This window comes from Equus quagga, chromosome 6 (assembly GCF_021613505.1).
Source record: "Equus quagga isolate Etosha38 chromosome 6, UCLA_HA_Equagga_1.0, whole genome shotgun sequence".
Classification (NCBI taxonomy): Eukaryota; Metazoa; Chordata; class Mammalia; order Perissodactyla; family Equidae; genus Equus; species Equus quagga.
In genome coordinates, this window is record NC_060272.1 from 73589496 (window position 1) to 73606454 (window position 16959).

General features: G+C 40.0%; 2 protein-coding genes across 5 annotated transcripts in view; one reads left to right on the forward strand and one right to left on the reverse strand.

Moving 5' to 3' along the window:
- MTUS2 (microtubule associated scaffold protein 2) overlaps positions 1–16948 on the reverse strand; it is a 558867-nt gene extending 541919 nt beyond the window's left edge. For all 4 annotated transcript variants that reach the window (XM_046663636.1, XM_046663639.1, XM_046663638.1 and 1 more), the window contains exon 1: positions 16648–16948. The gene's annotated coding sequence lies outside the window, so the exon portion shown is untranslated. The remainder of the gene's footprint in view (positions 1–16647) is intronic.
- Positions 1–16959, forward strand: part of SLC46A3 (solute carrier family 46 member 3) — a 182018-nt gene that overhangs the window by 63777 nt on the left and 101282 nt on the right. The gene's annotated exons all lie outside the window — the stretch shown is intronic.

A 16959-nucleotide genomic window follows, 5' to 3' on the forward strand; every position in this document is an offset into this window, starting at 1 on the left:
AGAAGACACAGGGTCAAAATCAGCATTCTGACTATGCACAGTGGTGACTTTGCAAAGTCCAAGTTGATATGTTGGGTGAAACCTATTGTTTTGTTCATATCCAATCAGAATTTTAAAACAACATAGGACCATGAGAGGAAACACAAGGAGAGAAAATCCAGCATTCAGAGGCACTCTCCATTGTTTCAGCAGCGAAGATACTTAAAAGAGAGATAGTATGATCTAATGTGGACCACCATAATGTTGAAGGTAAAGGCATTAATGATGGCAATAGCTGAATGATAGCACTAATAGTAATAGCAAAAGGAAACCATTATTATCATAATAAGTATGGCTACAGATAAAGAGCTGCTACAAATATAACAGCGCTGAATTAACAGACCAGTTGGAATTGCACCGCCCATTGAGAGAGTTAGAAAGCATCTTTGTGTTAACAAAGCAACTGCAGTAAGAGTGTAAAGTTAAGGAGTGCTGGTTAAGGCATTTGAAGACTATATACACATGTTTGGAAGCAGTCAGTTACCAACTAAATGAGGCCATCCTGTGAAGAGCCAGAGGCTGCCTGAGAACCAGCTGGTCAGCCTTATACAGAGGAGCCCTAGGCCACCGGTAATTATCACTGCGATGTGAGCAGGGCCTACAGAACCTCAACCAGGCAGCAGAACATGGAAACCAACAGAAGAGGCAGGAGGAGTGGGTATCACCTAATGCCCCGGAGTCCTCTAGAGAAGAGCTGACGAAGTGAACTGTCCACACACTAGCATGCACACCTGGAACAGGTGGCTGCACAGTAATCACTGAGGGAACTTGTTAAACATAAGAGATTTCTGGGCACTACCCTGAAACTTATTCTTGAATTTCAAGAATTTATATTTTCAAAAGCCTCCCCTGGGTACTTGTGGAGCACAGCCCCATTGAAGAACCAGTGCTAGGGCAATATATGGAAACTACCGGAGAAGGAGTCTCTCAGTTCGCCAGGAGCTTGAGCTGCATCAAGGCATGTTACACACAGTAGTTTACTTAATCTTCATAGCACCACTGAGTAGATTTCAATACCTCAGTTTTACAGAAGAGAAAACTGAAGGGGAGGTCTGAAAGGTCAAGTAACTTACCCAAGATGCTAAAGCAAAAAAGAACAAATCTAACCTCGTGACTTCCTTCTTAAAGCTCTTTGCGAGGTGCCCATCGCCTAATATGGAATATATTCTAAACTCCTTTGCAGACACCCTCCAAAAACATGGCCCCCAACTCTAACTCAGCCAGCTCCTTCAGACACCCATTCACATCCACGCTCCAGTCAAAGTAAACTTCTAAACAATTTCCTGGGGCAGTACTATTTCAAGCCTCCCTGACTTTGCCTTTGCTCTTGTCTCCTCCTGGAATGCCTCATGTTCCAAGATGGAGCTCAACCCTTACCTCTTTATGAAGCCTCTCCTGCCCACCACTGACCCTTACCTGGGTAGAACTGACTACTTCCTTTGATGGGTCCTGCGCTATTTAGAATAAAATAACACTTTACTTCTCTCCAGTGTTACATGTCTGATCATAGAAATAGACTACTTAACTTTTGAGAATAGGTAAGTGTTTAAAGACTAAATACAGTGCTAGAGTCAAAGCCAGAATCTGAAGATGGATCCAACTCAAAACCACTATGCCATCTCTGGAAGACTTGAATCCAATTTTATAAAAATAGCTACATTGCTTTAATACAGTAGCCACTTAGTGACTTGTGGCTACTGAACACTTGATGTGGCTAATCCAAAGGGAAATGTGCTATACGTGTAAAATTTTGTTGTTGTTAGTGCCACGGAGTCATTAGTGCCATTGACTCAATTCTGATTCCTAGCAACCCTATGTACAGAAGAACAGAACCCTGCCTGGTCTTTTTGCACCATCCTCTCACCTTCCTGGAGTATATCAGACAATGCTCCGCTGCTACTCACAGGGTTTTCATGGCCAATTTTTTTGGAAGTAGGTGGTCAGGTCCTTCTTCCTAGTCTGTCTTCGTCTGGAAGCTCTGCTGAAACCTGTCCACCATGGGTGACCTGCTGGTATTTGAAATACTGGTGGCATAGCTTTCAGCATCACAGCAACACACAGCTGCCACAGCATGCTATGCAACAGATGGTGGTGTGGTACCCTGACCGGGAAACCAACCTGGGTCACTTCGGTGAGAGTGCTGACTCTTAACCACTGGACCACCAGGTCTAGTGTAAAATACACACCTGATTTTGAATATTCATTATGAAAAAAGAATGTAAAATATTTCAACATGTTAAATAATATTTGGATATATTAGGTTAAATAAAATACATTAAAATTAATTCCATCTGTTTCCTTTTGCCTTTTTAACGTGGCTACCAAAAAACTTAAAATTACATTGTGGCCCGCACTGTATTTCTATGGACAGTGTTACTCTACAAAGTACAGACTTTCTCTTCCTTACTAATAAATCTGTTTAGATGATGTTAACTTTTCCTAATGATTACAGAGGCACAGACATCAAGACTACACTGCAGTGTTATACAGCACTGCCCTGCTGGACATACAGAGTTTGCTCCTACATGAAAAGCTCACGGAACATTGCTTTCAGAGCTCCACCAACTCACTGGAGTTCTTCTCTGCTACCAGCTCTGGGTACTTCACAGGTAAGTACCAACTTTCCTAAGGTTTCTAATCTTCTGTTCTAGACATCTCACTGAATTGTGAGGCAACAGACCTCTAGGGAAAAGCAGGGCCAGGACTGGGATGAGGCAAAGCACTTGCCTCAGGCACGAAATTTAAGAGGAACCAAAAACTCTGCAATCAAGATGAATAAATTTTTAAATAAAAGCTTTACTGATATGCAATTCATATACCATAAAATTTACCATTTTAAAAGAATGCCATTCAGTAGTTTTAATATATTCACAAGCAACCACTGACATTATCAAATTCCAGAACATTTTCACTACCCTCCAAAGAAACCTCATTCCCATTAGCAGATATTCCACCATCCTCTCTACGCCCAGCCCCTGGCAACCACTAATCTATTTTGTCTCTATGAATTTGCCTCTTCTGGATATTTGATATAAATGGAATCATATAATATGTAGCCTTTTGTGTCTGGCTTCTTTCACTTAAACGTGTTTTCAAGTTCACCCATGTTGTACCACGAATCAATACTTCATTCCTTTCTATGGGTGAATAATATTCTACTGTATGAATATGCCATGTTTTGTTTTTCCATTTGTTGATGGACATTTGAATTGTGTCTAGTTTTTGCCTATGTACACATTGGTGTACAAGTTTTTATGTATGTTTTCAATTCTCTTGGGTCTATACTTAGGAACGGAATTGCTGGTCATATTGTTAGCTCTATGTTTATAATTTGAGTAAAAAGCAACTGTTTTCCAAAGCAGCTGCACCATTTCCCAGTCCCACCAGCAATGTATCAGGGTTCCAATGTCTCCACATCTTCACCAACACTTGTTAGAGTCTCTAAGTTTTATGTTAGCCGTTCTTAGTGGGTGTGTAGCGATCTCATTGTGCTTTTGATTTCTATCTAATAACTAATGATGTTGACCAAATTTTCATATGCTTATTGGTCATTAGTAAACCTTATTTGGAGATATCCCAACTCAAATCCTTTGCTCAAGTTTTACTTGGGTTATTCATCTTTATATTGTTGAGTTTCAACCATTCTTAACATATTTTGGATACAAGTTCCTTATTAGATACATGGTTTGCAAAAATTTGCTCTCCTTCTGTGGGTTGTCTTTTCTCTTTTCTTGACGGTTCCCTAAAGCACAAAAGTTTTTAATTTTTATGAAGCCCAATTTATCCATGTTTTCTCTAGTCACTTGTGCTTTTGGTATCATATCTAAGAAACCATTGCTTAATCCCAGATCATGAAGATTTACTTCTTTGTTTTCTTCTAAGAGTCTTTTTGTTTTAGCTCTTACATTTAAGCCAACGATCCATTTTCAGTTAACTTTTTTGCATGTGGATATCCTGTTATTCCAGCACCATCTGTTAAAAAGACTTCTTTCCCCATTGAATTGTCTTGTCACCCTTGTTAAAAATCAATGATCATAAACATAAGGGTTTATTTCTGGACTCTCAATTTTATATCACTGATAAGGCTATACTCACACAAGTACCACACTGTCTTTGTCACTATAGCTTTGTAGCAAGTTTTGAAATCAGGAAGTGAGAGTCCTTTAACTTTGTTCTGCTTCTTTAGGATTGCTTTGGCTCTTCTGGGTCCCTTACATGTCCATATGAATTTTTAGGATCAGTTTGTCAACTTCTGCAAAAAAGGCAGCTGGAATTTTGATAGGGATTGCATTGAGTCTGTAGATCAATTTGGGGAGCATTGCTATCTTAACAATATAGTCTTCCAATCCATAAATATGGAATGTCTTTCCACTTATTTAGGTTATCTTTAATTTCTTTCAGGGATGTGTTATAGTTTTTGGTGTACAAGTCTTGCATGTCTTTTGTTAAATTTATTCCTAAATATTTTAGTATTTTCTTTTTTGATGCTACTGTAAATGGAATTTTATTTCATTTTCAAATTGTTCACTGCAAGTGTAGAAAATTGTTTTTTGTTTACTGATTCTGTATACTGCAACCTTGCTGAACCTGTTTATTAGTTCTTACAGTTTGGGGGTGAAGGGGGTGTAGTCCTTAGGATTTTCTATACAAGATCACGTCATCTGAAAACAGAGATAATTTGAGCTCTTCCTTTCCAATCTGGATGCCTTTTATTTCTTTTTCTTGCCTAACTTCCTTGGTTAGAACCTCCAGTACAACGTTGAATAAATGTGACAAGATCAGACATCCTTGCCTTGTTCCTTATCTTGGGGGGAAAGCATTCAGTGTTTCACCATTTAGTATGACTTCAGTTGTGGGAGTTTTATGGATGTTCTTCATCAGGTTAAGGAAGCTTCCTTCTATTTCTAGTTTTGTGAGTGTTTTTATCATGAAGCTCTGTTGGAACTCATCATGTGCTTTTTCTGTGTCTATTGAGATGGCGGTGATTTTTGTACTCTATTCTATTAATATGATGTATTACATTAATTTTCATATATTAAGCCAGTTTTGCATTCCTCAGATAAATCCCACCTACTCATGGTGTACACACCTTTCTGTATGTTGCTGGTGGTTTGCCACTATTTTGTTGCAGATTTTTGCATCTGTATTCATAAGGAATATTGGTCTGTACTTTCTTCTGTGATGTCTGTCTGGTTTTGGTATCAAAGTAATACTAGCCTCAAAGAGTCAGGTGGGAAATGTTCCCACCTTTTCCCTTTTCTAGAAGAGATTGTGCTAAATTGCTGTTAATTATTCTTTAAACGTTTAGTATAACATACCAGTGAAGCCACCTGACCCTGTGTTTTTTTTTGTGGGAAATTTTTTTGATTACTAATTCAATCTCTTTACTTGTAAAAGGTCACTTCAGATTTTCTATTTCTTCTTGAGTCAGCTGGGTAGTCTGTCTTCCTAGGAATTTTTCCATTTTATCTAGGGTTATTTAATTTGTTGACATAAAATTATTCATAATATTCCCTTATGATCCTTTTTACTTCTCTAAGGTGGGTGGTGATGCTCCCTCCTTCATTCCTGATTTTAGCGATTGAGCCTTCCCTCTTTTTCTATTGTTCAGTCAGCTAAAGGTTTGCCAATTTTATTCATCTTTCCAAAGGACCAATTTTTCGTTTCATTGATTTTCTCTATTGTATTTCTATTCTCTATTTATTTCTGCTCCAGTCTTTATTATTTCCTTTCTTCTGTTCCTTTGGGTTTAGTTTGCTCTTCTTTTTCTACTTTCTTAAGGTGAAAGCTTAGCTTATTAATTGTGATCTTCCTTCTTTTGTTAATATAGGCATTCACAGCTATAAATTTCTCTCTAAGCATTGTTTACTGGCATCCCATAAGTTTTAGTACGTTTTTGTTTTCTTTCACCTCAAAGTATTTTCTAATTTCCCTTGTGATTTCTTCTGTGACCCATTGGTTATTTAAGAATGTGTTGTTTAATTTCCACATTCTGTGAATTTCTGTCATTTCCTTCTGCTATTGATTTCTCATATCACCCCACTGTGGTCAGAAAACATACTTCGCATGATTTCAATGCTTTTAAATTCACTGAAACTTGTTCTATGGTCTCATACATGTTCCATGGCCTAATATATTCTATTCTGAACAATTTTCTATGAGCACTTGAGAACAACGTATATCCTGCTGTGGTTGGGTGAAGTGTTCTTTCGACGTCTGTTAGTTCTAGCTGGTTTACAGTGTTGTTCAGGTCTTCTATTTCCTTGTTGAATTTCTGCCTAGTTTCAATCTGTTATTGAAAGCAGGATATTGAAATCTCTAACTATTATTGTTGAATTCTTTTTCTCCCTTCAATTCAGTCAGTTTTTGCTTCATGTATTTTGGGGATCTGTTATTAGATGTTTGTAATGGTTACATCTTCCTGATGGATTGACCTTTTTATCAATATTTCATGACCTTCTTTATCTCTTGTATTAACTTTTTATTTAAAATCTATTTTGTCCAATATTAGTATAGCCACTCCCAGCTCCCTTTTGGTCACTGTTTGCATGGTATATCTTATTTTATCCTTTTACTTTCAAACTATTTGTGTTTGACTATAAAAAGTGTCTATTGTAAAAAGCATATAATCAGATCATGTTTAGTTAATTCATTCTGCCAACCTCTGCCTTTTTATTGGAGGCTTTAGTCCATTTACATTTGATATAATTACTGGTAGGATTTACATCTGCAATTTTACTGTGTTTTCTACATGTCTTGTGTCTTCTTGTTCCTCTATTCTTCTATTACTACCTTATTTTGTGTTAAATAGATATTTTCTGTATACTATTTTAAGGCTCTTGTTGTTTATCATTTTTTTTTTTTTTAGTCATTTTCTTAGTTTCTACTGTCTTTTACATTTACCTAAGTAGTTGCCTTTACTGGTACTCTATTTCTTCCACGGATGTAAGTTATTGTCTAGTGTCCTTTCATTACAACCTGAAGGACTCCCTTTAATATTTCTTATAGGACAGGTCTGCTAGTGACAAATTCTCTGTTTTGTTTTTCTGAGAAGTCTTAATTTTTGTTTCTATTTTGAAGGACAGTTTTGTTGGATATAGAACTCTTGATTGGATGGTCATTCTTTCAGCACTTTGAGGACATCATCCTACTACCTTCTGGCCTCCATGATTTCCCGTAAGAAGTCAGATATTGATCTTGTTGAGGATCCACTGTACATAATTCACTTCTCTTTTGCTGCTTTCTTTGTTTTGACTTTCAACAGCTTGACTGTTGTGTGTCTGGTGTAGATCTCTGCATTTATCCTACTTGAAATGCATCAAATTTCTTGGATGTGCAAACCAATGTTTTAAATGAAATTTGCCAAGTTTGGGGCCATTGTTTCTCCAAGTATTCTTTCTGTCCCTTTCTTTCTCTCTTCTCCTTCTGGGACTTCCATTATGCATATGTTGGTACTCATGATGAATAGTCTGAGGTTCTGTTCATTTTTCTTTATTCTTTTGGCATTCTGTTCCTCAAATTACATAATTTCAATTGATCTACTTTCAAGTTCACTGATTCTTTCTTCTGCCAATTCAAATCTGCTGTTGAACCCCCTTTAGATTTTTTTCATTTCAGTTATTGTACTTTTCAACTCCAGAGTTTCTATTTTTTTATAATTTCTATCTCTTTATTGATATTCTCTATTTGGTGAAACATCATTCTCTTACTTTCCTTTAACTCTTTAAACACAATTTCCTTTCACTCTGAACACATTATAATTGCTGACTTAAAACATCTGTCTAATAAGTCTAATATCTAGACTTTCTCAGGGACACTTTGTTTTTTTGTTTTTCACTGTGAAGGGATCATACTTTCCTGCTTCTTTGTGTGTGTCATAATTTTCTTTATCATCTCCAGCCACTTAAATCTCTGTTCAATATGCATTAGTAAGTCAGCTAATGATGGGACAGGGATTTCCTTAAATGCTTTGAACAATGTGTCTCACTGCCTTGGCTGAGGGGCTCTGTACGTGTACTAATACAGGCTTCCTGTGCTCTGATAGGCAGTTTACAACTCCGCCTTAGCCTTTTCCTCCTGCTTTTATAGAGCCTGAATGTCAGCCAGAGGTGATAGATTAGGGCCTTCTCAAGTCTTTCCTGGGCATATGCACAGACCTGCACACGCACATAGGCCTTCTAGAGTCTAAGGAATACGTCAAAGCTTTCCAAGCCTTCTATGGATATCTCCTTTCCCACTTATTCCTTTTAATTTTTTTGGTCAACCTCTTAGTAATCCAGAGCAGTGCAGTCACCTCAGGCAGCTGTGACGTTAAACAATTGCTACCGATTATTTTTAACAAATGCCCTATGGCTGTTTACACAGAACAAGGTCTCAGTCAGGTGAAATAAAAACAAGCTCTGAGAATGGAGCTTTTTGGAGAGCTGCCAAACAGATCATACAGTGACAATTTTCTGAGCATGAGGCACTTGAAGAGTTGTGAACCTGTTCTCTCCCTTCCAGTAACTTTTAGTTTACAAGGCTACCATGGTACCAGGAAAGGTTGATGGGAATGAGTTTAAATGCCACAAAATTCACTGTTCTTACCAAGATTCAGTCTTTTATCTTGAATAAACACTCCTCAGATTGTTGCAAGTCTTTGGTTAATTTCCAGAGTTCTAAAGTAAATTTTTTAAATTTTTGCCCCACTCAGTGAAATTTTGTTCTCCCTGTTGTTTTAGAGAAGAGGATTTACAGAATGTCCATATTTTAACATTTGAGATGTGGTTCCAAGACAAGTGATGTTTTTCCAAAATAAAAATTAACATGAAAAAAATCCATGATGAACAAAATATCAAAATTTTGAATTAAGACATAATCAGTAAGAGTGTCATGTCATGCCTTATTGGAGACTGACACAAAAGAAAATAAATACCCTGTATTTTTAGAATTTTTGATGTTTTTATTTCTTAAAACCACATCAAAATATTATTTATTTTTATTGGCCAGTTTTTTTGGTTGCCCTTCAATTTTGTGCCTGGGCAAGGGACTGACTAATATCTTTCTAGTCCCAACCCTGGAAAAGGGTGATTTTCGGATCACATCTCCAATTTTTGTTTTTTGGTGAGGAAGATTGGCTCTGCGCTAACACCTGTGCAAATCTTCCTCTATTTTATATGTGGGATGCCTCCACTGCATGGTGTGATGAGCGGTGTGGAGGTCCACACCCAGGATCCAAACTGCAAACCCTGGGCTGCCGAAGCAGAGCACACAAACTTAACCACTACGCCACCAGGCCGGCCCCCCACTTCTTTTTTTTTTTTTTTTTAATTCTCCAAACTGAGATATTAGTTCTGACTCACATTCATACTTCATTACAATATCTCGGGCTGTTGTCAAAATGATAATCCTAAAATCTAGTAGAAAAATTTCAGTATGAAGTCTGGGGGTAGAGGACAAAGTAGTTATATTAACCTAACTTCTTAAAATTGCTAGTAGAGGCAGATTGGCTCACTCAGTATAAAACTCATTACTAGCTGCCAGTTAAATTAATATAAAGTAGATTTAAAAAAAGAAATACTTGCTAGAATCTTTAGGAAATTAAATGCAATGTTTGGCATGTTTGCCTTACAAACTTCCTAAGACGCTACACAACTCCAACAGAAAATGCATCAAGCTTAGAAATATCAATTTCAGCCAAAATTATTCTGTTGTATGATTTTAGTTCTCAAATTGGCTTCCCCTGAAAATAAACTGATAGAAATATACGAATGAAGGACAAAAATATGGTTGGCTTCATATGTGGTAACATTTCCAACCTGAGAAGAATATTACTTGTGTGTAGAGAAAGACTGCCCATCTTAAACTATTTTGAGCGAGTAATTTCAAACAGCTTAATACAAAAACAATTCTGGATGATTTGAGATTACTTCTTCTATACTGTCATTTAACACAGATAGTGTTCATATTAAGTTTTTAGGTTAGTACTTTCCAGTAACACCTGGTGAAGTGTGAAAATTTACCTTCCCTATTAAGTGTTCATTATTTGTGTCTGTTTTATTGTCATCCCTTGCAATCCTTGGCCCTATATTCCATGCTTTCTCCACTGTGCTTCTGACAAGCACTTAAAATCACTATATCAATATTAGCCTGTTTCTGGACAAATTTATTGGCTTTATTAAAGTCTTTATAGAAGCTAAAACACTATGTTGACTTTTCATTTCTGCAGGTGAGCCAAAGTTCCCAAAGTCAATATCAACCTGTCATTAATATTGGCTTCGCCCTAATCATATACACTGCTGACTTACCTTTAATGACTGTGTGTACACGCTGTTTTGTTTTTCTAAGGTAACTGAAACTACTGGTTCAGTGGGTCTGTAGGTGCACAAAGGGGGGCAAACCTATAAGGAGAAGTCTTGAGGGATCATACAGCCTATCCTCTCTGAGACAGGAGAAGTACACCTGCCTGAGAGACAACCATCAATCTTATGAAAGAAAAAATCACTCAACAAATCGAGTTAACAATCCTTTCTCATTCTAGCTAGTCTAAACTCTGGTAATAAAACACAGAAATAGGATATAAGAAAAGAAATCAAAATAATCATTATATGATATGATTATCTACCTAGAAAATTCAAGGGAAATAACCAAAAAAGATTAGAATTGATGAGCTTGAAAAGTGCCTAGTTACACAATTATATCTTAAACTCAATAGCTTTCTATATATCAATTATTGGTTCTATTTATGCCATAGTCTGAATGTTTGTACCTCCCCAAAATTCATATGCTGAAAACCCAACACCCAGGTGATGGTCCTAGGAGGTAGGGCCTTTGAGAGGTGATTAGGTCATGAAGGCAGAACCCTCACGAATGGGATTAGAACCTTTATAAAAACAGGCCCCAGAGAGCTTGCTTGCCCCTTCCACCAAGTGAGGACACAGCAAGGAGGCACAATCTGTGAACCAGAAAGCAGGCCCTTACCAAATATCGAATCTGCTGGCACCATGATCCTGGACTTCCCAGCCTCCAGAACTGTGAGAATAAATATCTGTTGTTTATAAGCCACCCAGTCTGTCATATTTTGTTATAGCAGCCCAAAAGGACTAAGACAACATAATATAACCAATATGTATAATATATATAATCAATTGATTATATAACCAATTAGAAGAGGGTCCATTCACAAAAGCTAAAGAAGAGTATAAAATACCCAGTAATAACTTAAATTCTCCCATTGGTCAAACATGGTAAGGCATGTGGAGAAGCCTGCAAAGTGAGAGACCATACAAAGCAATGACAGGCACGGGGAAGAGGTAACAACGCCAATCTCCTACATACGCCACCTGCTCGTGTGCTCATTGGGGCTGCAATGTGCTCCCACCTGCCAGAACAATCCAAAGAACCTTAGTCTATATGGAAGATTTTTTTCTTTGTGCGAGGAATAAAAATGGTTATAAGCTAATGGCTTGAAAAAGTAAACAGCTATCCATCCCTGTCCCACACCCCTGTTCCCCAGTGCACCCCGGAAGGCTAGGCCTTTCCAGCAGCAGACAGTTCCTGGCTGCTGCTCCCCACTGGCTTCTCCACCTTTTCCACTGAGGGACCCATGACAGCCTGCTGCCAGGTCCGCACATGTATTTTCTGGTTACTACATGTGAGGCAACCATCTGAGCCTACAGGAGCCTCGTCAGCCAATGAGCAATTTCACCTCCTCAAACCCTAACTAACCCCAGATGATTTTAGGCCCCAGGGTTCTCTCTGCCTCAGTTTCACCTTAGAAGTTTTTCTAGGTTCTTGATATTTTGACATTCCCCAAGAAAGAGTAATATGGTTCCCACTGTCAACATCCTTCATTCATCACAGTTCCATTTGCTGCAAGGGGACTGCAGGGAATCCAAGCTGAAATGGAACTTTCCTGCTGGCCCCTTTCCTACAACAAGGCAATGGGAACCATTAATGAAGACACACAACCTCCCTCCCTACTCCTAGTTTATGTAATGCTCTAGAATGGATTCCAGATGCCCTGAGAAGCCCTCAGTCATCCCTGGTCTGAAGCCACGACACCATCTAAGGCACCAAGAGCAACAGCACAATTTACTGACACAGCTTCAGGACACCAGAAAGGAGGGTCCAAGGGTAGGCCCAAGAAACCACCACAACAGAATTATTGGCTGGAGTGGGGGGGGAGGGGGTGCTGTTTTAGGGAAGCACTGGCCATCAGCACAAGAATCCCCCACAATTGCCTGCCGCTCTAGCCATCCCCTGCTCCTCATAAGTACCAGCCGAGCTCTGCCTAAGGGCTCTGCACTGGCTGTTCCCCAATGAGCAGGATATCCAGATATCCATCTCAACATCTCTCTCGGGGGGGTGCTCCCCGACCAGGCTACCTGACACAGCAATTTGCCACCCCACACTCCTCCCCCTTCTCTGATTCACTTTTCTCCATAGTACTATCCCTACCTGATATAGCAAACGTCATCCACTGAAGCTTATCCACTGCATTGTAAGTTCCTCAGGGGCACCATTTCAGTCTGTTTTGTTCACTGGTCTATAACAGCTAATACCTAGAACAGTGCCTGGCATTCAGAAGTATTTGTGGGAGCCAGCCCTAATGGCCTAGTGGTTAAAGTTCCGCAGGCTCCACTTCAGCGGCCCAGGTTCGGTTCCCAGGCACAGAATCACATCACTCATCTGTGGGTAGCCATGCTGTGGTGGAGGCTCACATAGCAGAACCAGAAGGACTTACAACTAGAATATACAAGTATGTACTGGGGCTTTGGGGAGGGAAAAATAAAAAGAGAGAGGATGATTGGCAACAGATGTTAGCTCAAGACAAATCTTTCCCAAGGGAAAAAAAAAAAAAACAGAAAATATCAGAGTGCTAAAAAAAAACAAAATTCTTCAAAAAAAGTATCTGTGAGATGTTGTTAAAGAAAAGCAAAGCTGGACACTAGTTAAAGGCAGTAAAGACAGCTTTTATTCAGTCTATACTGCAAGAGGGGGAAGAGACTTCAGTACAGAACTGAGCTCAACTCCAATCCTTGTAGAGGTGACTGGGCATTTTAAAGGAAGAATGAGGAAATAAGGAGGGGGAACAAGCAAAGCCAAGGAAGTGGAAAATTACAGAAAGCAGGTAGGGTGGTTGTTCAATGTCAATGCAATTAGGCCACCTGTATCTGCTAAGTGGCACTTGTCAAAGTCAGGCTCCCAACCTCCCACAGAGTCTGGGTGACAGAGGCCTCATCCTTCCTAAGGATTACATTTCAAAGGAACGGCTTTCACATCCTTGAAAAGACACTCCTGGGTTGTAGGAGATGCAAAGACATCTCAAAGGAGCAGAAAAAGGATTCTACGTTTTTCTAATAAATGCTTAATACAAGGGAAGTCAGGGGCCTATCATCAGGTGTCGGCTGGAACAAAGGGTAAATTCTTTTGAAAAGCCTTGAGCTTTTCCAAACAGGAACTCAGGGTGGGCTGGGTCATCCCAGAGACCTGGCCTTAGGCTGCTGGAAGCCATGTTAAGAGTTTTTTCAAGTCTCTTAGCATGTGTATGGAGAGACGGGTGATGGACAAAATTGTGCTGAAAGCTGCAGTTCTTACAGGCCAAGGTTGAGGCCTAGTCAAGAAGCGGGCTCAGAGGAGCCTGACCAAAGCTGGCCAAGAAGAGAGTCTCTGTGGACGGGTGGGCGGACAGGGATAAGGATTGGTGGGACAGGGGTCAAGATGGTAAGACCTGAAGACATCCAAATTGAGATATGAAGTAGAAACCACTTCACAGAAAAAGGGAAAATCCTCCACTCTTTCAACAATTCCCTCTCAAACACTCCTGGGGTGGCCATAATTAGGTTCCCAATTACTCATAAAATCTGTGAAAGGGAACAAGTCACTAGCTCACCTTAGCCCTTCCCAGCCTGCATTTGTTTCCTGCGGGATATTTTCCAGGCCTGAGTTTGCTCACTGTTTAAACTTCAAATTAGAGACAGATCCTAAGGAGTTTACAGAAAGATCTCCTATGGAGCTCTTGCTATCTGTTTCGATTAACATTTTATTAATGAAGCATATTTTGGCAGTTGATTTTTTCTTCCTTTCCCCTTGGCAGCTGCCTCTGAGATGCAGAAGAGCTTTAACCCACTTTCCTCCCTTCCCCACCCCCATCTCAGTTCTTCTCCACCTCCAGCTCATACTCAGATCCAAAAGAGTCCCGTTCGTGCACCATCACAAGGCGAAGAGTTGGTTCTCTAGGTAACCACCTGATTTCCACGCAGGCCCACAGAGCCCCAGGTTAGAGCAATTTGCGCTTTCTCAGCAGGTCAACTACAATATTGGCCAGATTTCTTTTTTTGTCTCTTCAGGAGACTACAGTCATTAAAATAAAAAGCATCTTTATAACTGAACATTTGAACATAATTCCGAGGCAGGGCAGATTGGGGGTTTGTGGAGCCTTACATTTCTATAACGGGAAGTGGGAAAGGTAAGGAGAGTGTCCTTATTTTTAAAAAGTCCAAAATTACACATACAAACGTAGGTATGACCATGTGAACACTTTGCTTGTAGCCTTCCCAGGGGTTTGGAAGAAGCCTGAGTGAGGGGCCCTGAAGCTTAAGACTCATTAGCTTCCCTGTCAATCTGCCTCTGCTGGGAGATATAAAAGACTAGAGCGGTTTATACCACAGCATAAAATCTCTAGAAAACCGCTAAGCTAACAGTCTTATATTACATCCATCCTCTAGATGCTATTCTTATCTCTCTTTCACAAACCTCCATCGCTGCTGTTCCCTCTAATTTGGCAGCAGCAATTCATTATAAAAGTGCATGTGCTGGGCTGGGGTTGTGCATCCTTCCCGTTTGGGCTTTAACAATCCAGTACTGTGTCAATTACGTAACAGCCAAAACAGGGAGTTTAATGGAGTACAAAAAGCATAGTTGTAGTTCTTACATAAGCCTTCATAAACCATCCATAAGATCTGCTCCCACATTTGGGTATTTGGAATTACATAAGGTAGACAAAAAACCATTCAGCAGCCAAGTTTATTTCCAAGCCTAAAAACAATAAAAGCTTTTTGCAAGTAATTTACTTGTCTATATTAACATAACACATTCTTAATTTGATAGCAAAAGTAATCTTTAATAAGACGATTATCTTTTCATGTAAACATAAAGGAATATCCCCACACTACTACTCAACTTCATTGTTGCCTCTGCACAAAGATATGTCCCACTTAGGACTCCCCTACGTATTCCACATGGAATTATGGGTCCCTGATAAACATCAATTTTTCCTCGCAGGCTTAAAAAAAATCAAAGAAGATATTTACGCAAAACACAAAAGTATACATGCTGTAATTCTTCAATATGTCTCTTTCCCAATGCCATTGTTCTCTCCCCATATTTCTACTCATTTTTTACTTACCTTAGCCCACTGCAGCCACCCCTTGGGCTACAAAGTGACAACTTAAAAGGAATAATGCTATCCAATGAGTCCCACCCCTGGCTGCACATTAGAATCACCAAAGCACCTTTTAACATTACAAACGCCACAGCATCACCCAAAACCAATTAGAATGGAATATTGGGGAGGGACAAGTAGGGGTGCCTAGACATCAGTGTATCCGATGCTTTCTACTTTTGTCTTGCTCTTGCCTGAAAAAAATAACCACAAATATGAGTAGAGGTTTTATGGGGGGAAGAGGGGAGCGGCGGGGGAGGGAATCTTTAATAACTGGCAACTCATAATTACGAAGTTTCCATCAGATATAAAAATAAAATTCTAGTTTGAAAGCCATAAAGGATATCTGTGGGATCTTTTTTATTACTATCAATAAGTAGTCAAAGAATTTTCACCAAGTTTCTTAATAGCCTTTACAAAACGTATTTTATTTTTAATGTTTTGCAATTCTACCTAATGAGTTCAAAGAAATGGCCCCAGTATATCTTACAGCATATCTCAAGCTAAGACCATGCTTATCTTCCAGTGAAGTTTTGGTTTAAAGCAGAAATAATGGTTCTGACTTATCTTCAACCTCTCTTCTTAGGTGCTCTGGTAATCACTTTATAACTTTACCAACGAGCAAATATTTTTTTAAAGCACTTATATAACAGAGAGTACAGGCGCCTTTGGTATCCTGCCAAGAGTACTTCTTTCCGTGTTTGTATTTAAAATAGAATGGTAGTAACATCACTTGTGTGCCTGAAATTCCTTCTGTGCACAGGCTCAGAATGAAAAAAATGGATGTAGCAACCCGCTTCATTGCTTTACCATTATAAAGCTCAAAGGAAATAACACATTCATACTAAATTAAGACGAAGACAGAGAACAAATCACCCAAAGCTAGGGGTGGTGGGGAGGGACTCGGTTTAACTAACCTACCATCCCTTCTAAAACAGAGGATGTTTAACCTGGCAGCACGCGAGGGTGCCAAACGAGCCGCAGCACCTCAGCCGAAGCAGGTGATGTAGGCAGCAGAGAACGAGCGCTGGGCTGACAGAAAAACCAAATAAATACTGCGCTGCCCTGAGCCCCGGCGGCAGTCACTCCCTAACTCCGTGCACCTGTCTTCCAGCGGGTTCCACAAGGCAGGCAGCGGAGCCCAGCCCGACCCTGTCGGACTGTGCAGAAGAGGATTCGCTCACCGAGGTGGGAGAGAGCCAAGAAAGATGTCCAAGCCACCACTGCCCTCAAAGAGACTCCCATCCTGGACCAGGTTCCCACACGCTTCCTCTTCCTCCTCCTCCAGCTCGAGTTTTCTATTTACTGACCGATCTGGACTCTGCTGACCGGCCAAGGATGTCCGCAAAAGGGGGCCCGACAAACTTGCCAAGAGACGCCAGCAGAGGTGGCGCAGGTGGAGGAGCGGGGACGCCCGGGCACCTGCCGCCGGCCCCCAGCCCTGCCCGCGGCCCGCCCGCCCGCGCCGGGAGCGCCCCGCGCCCCCGCACTCACCT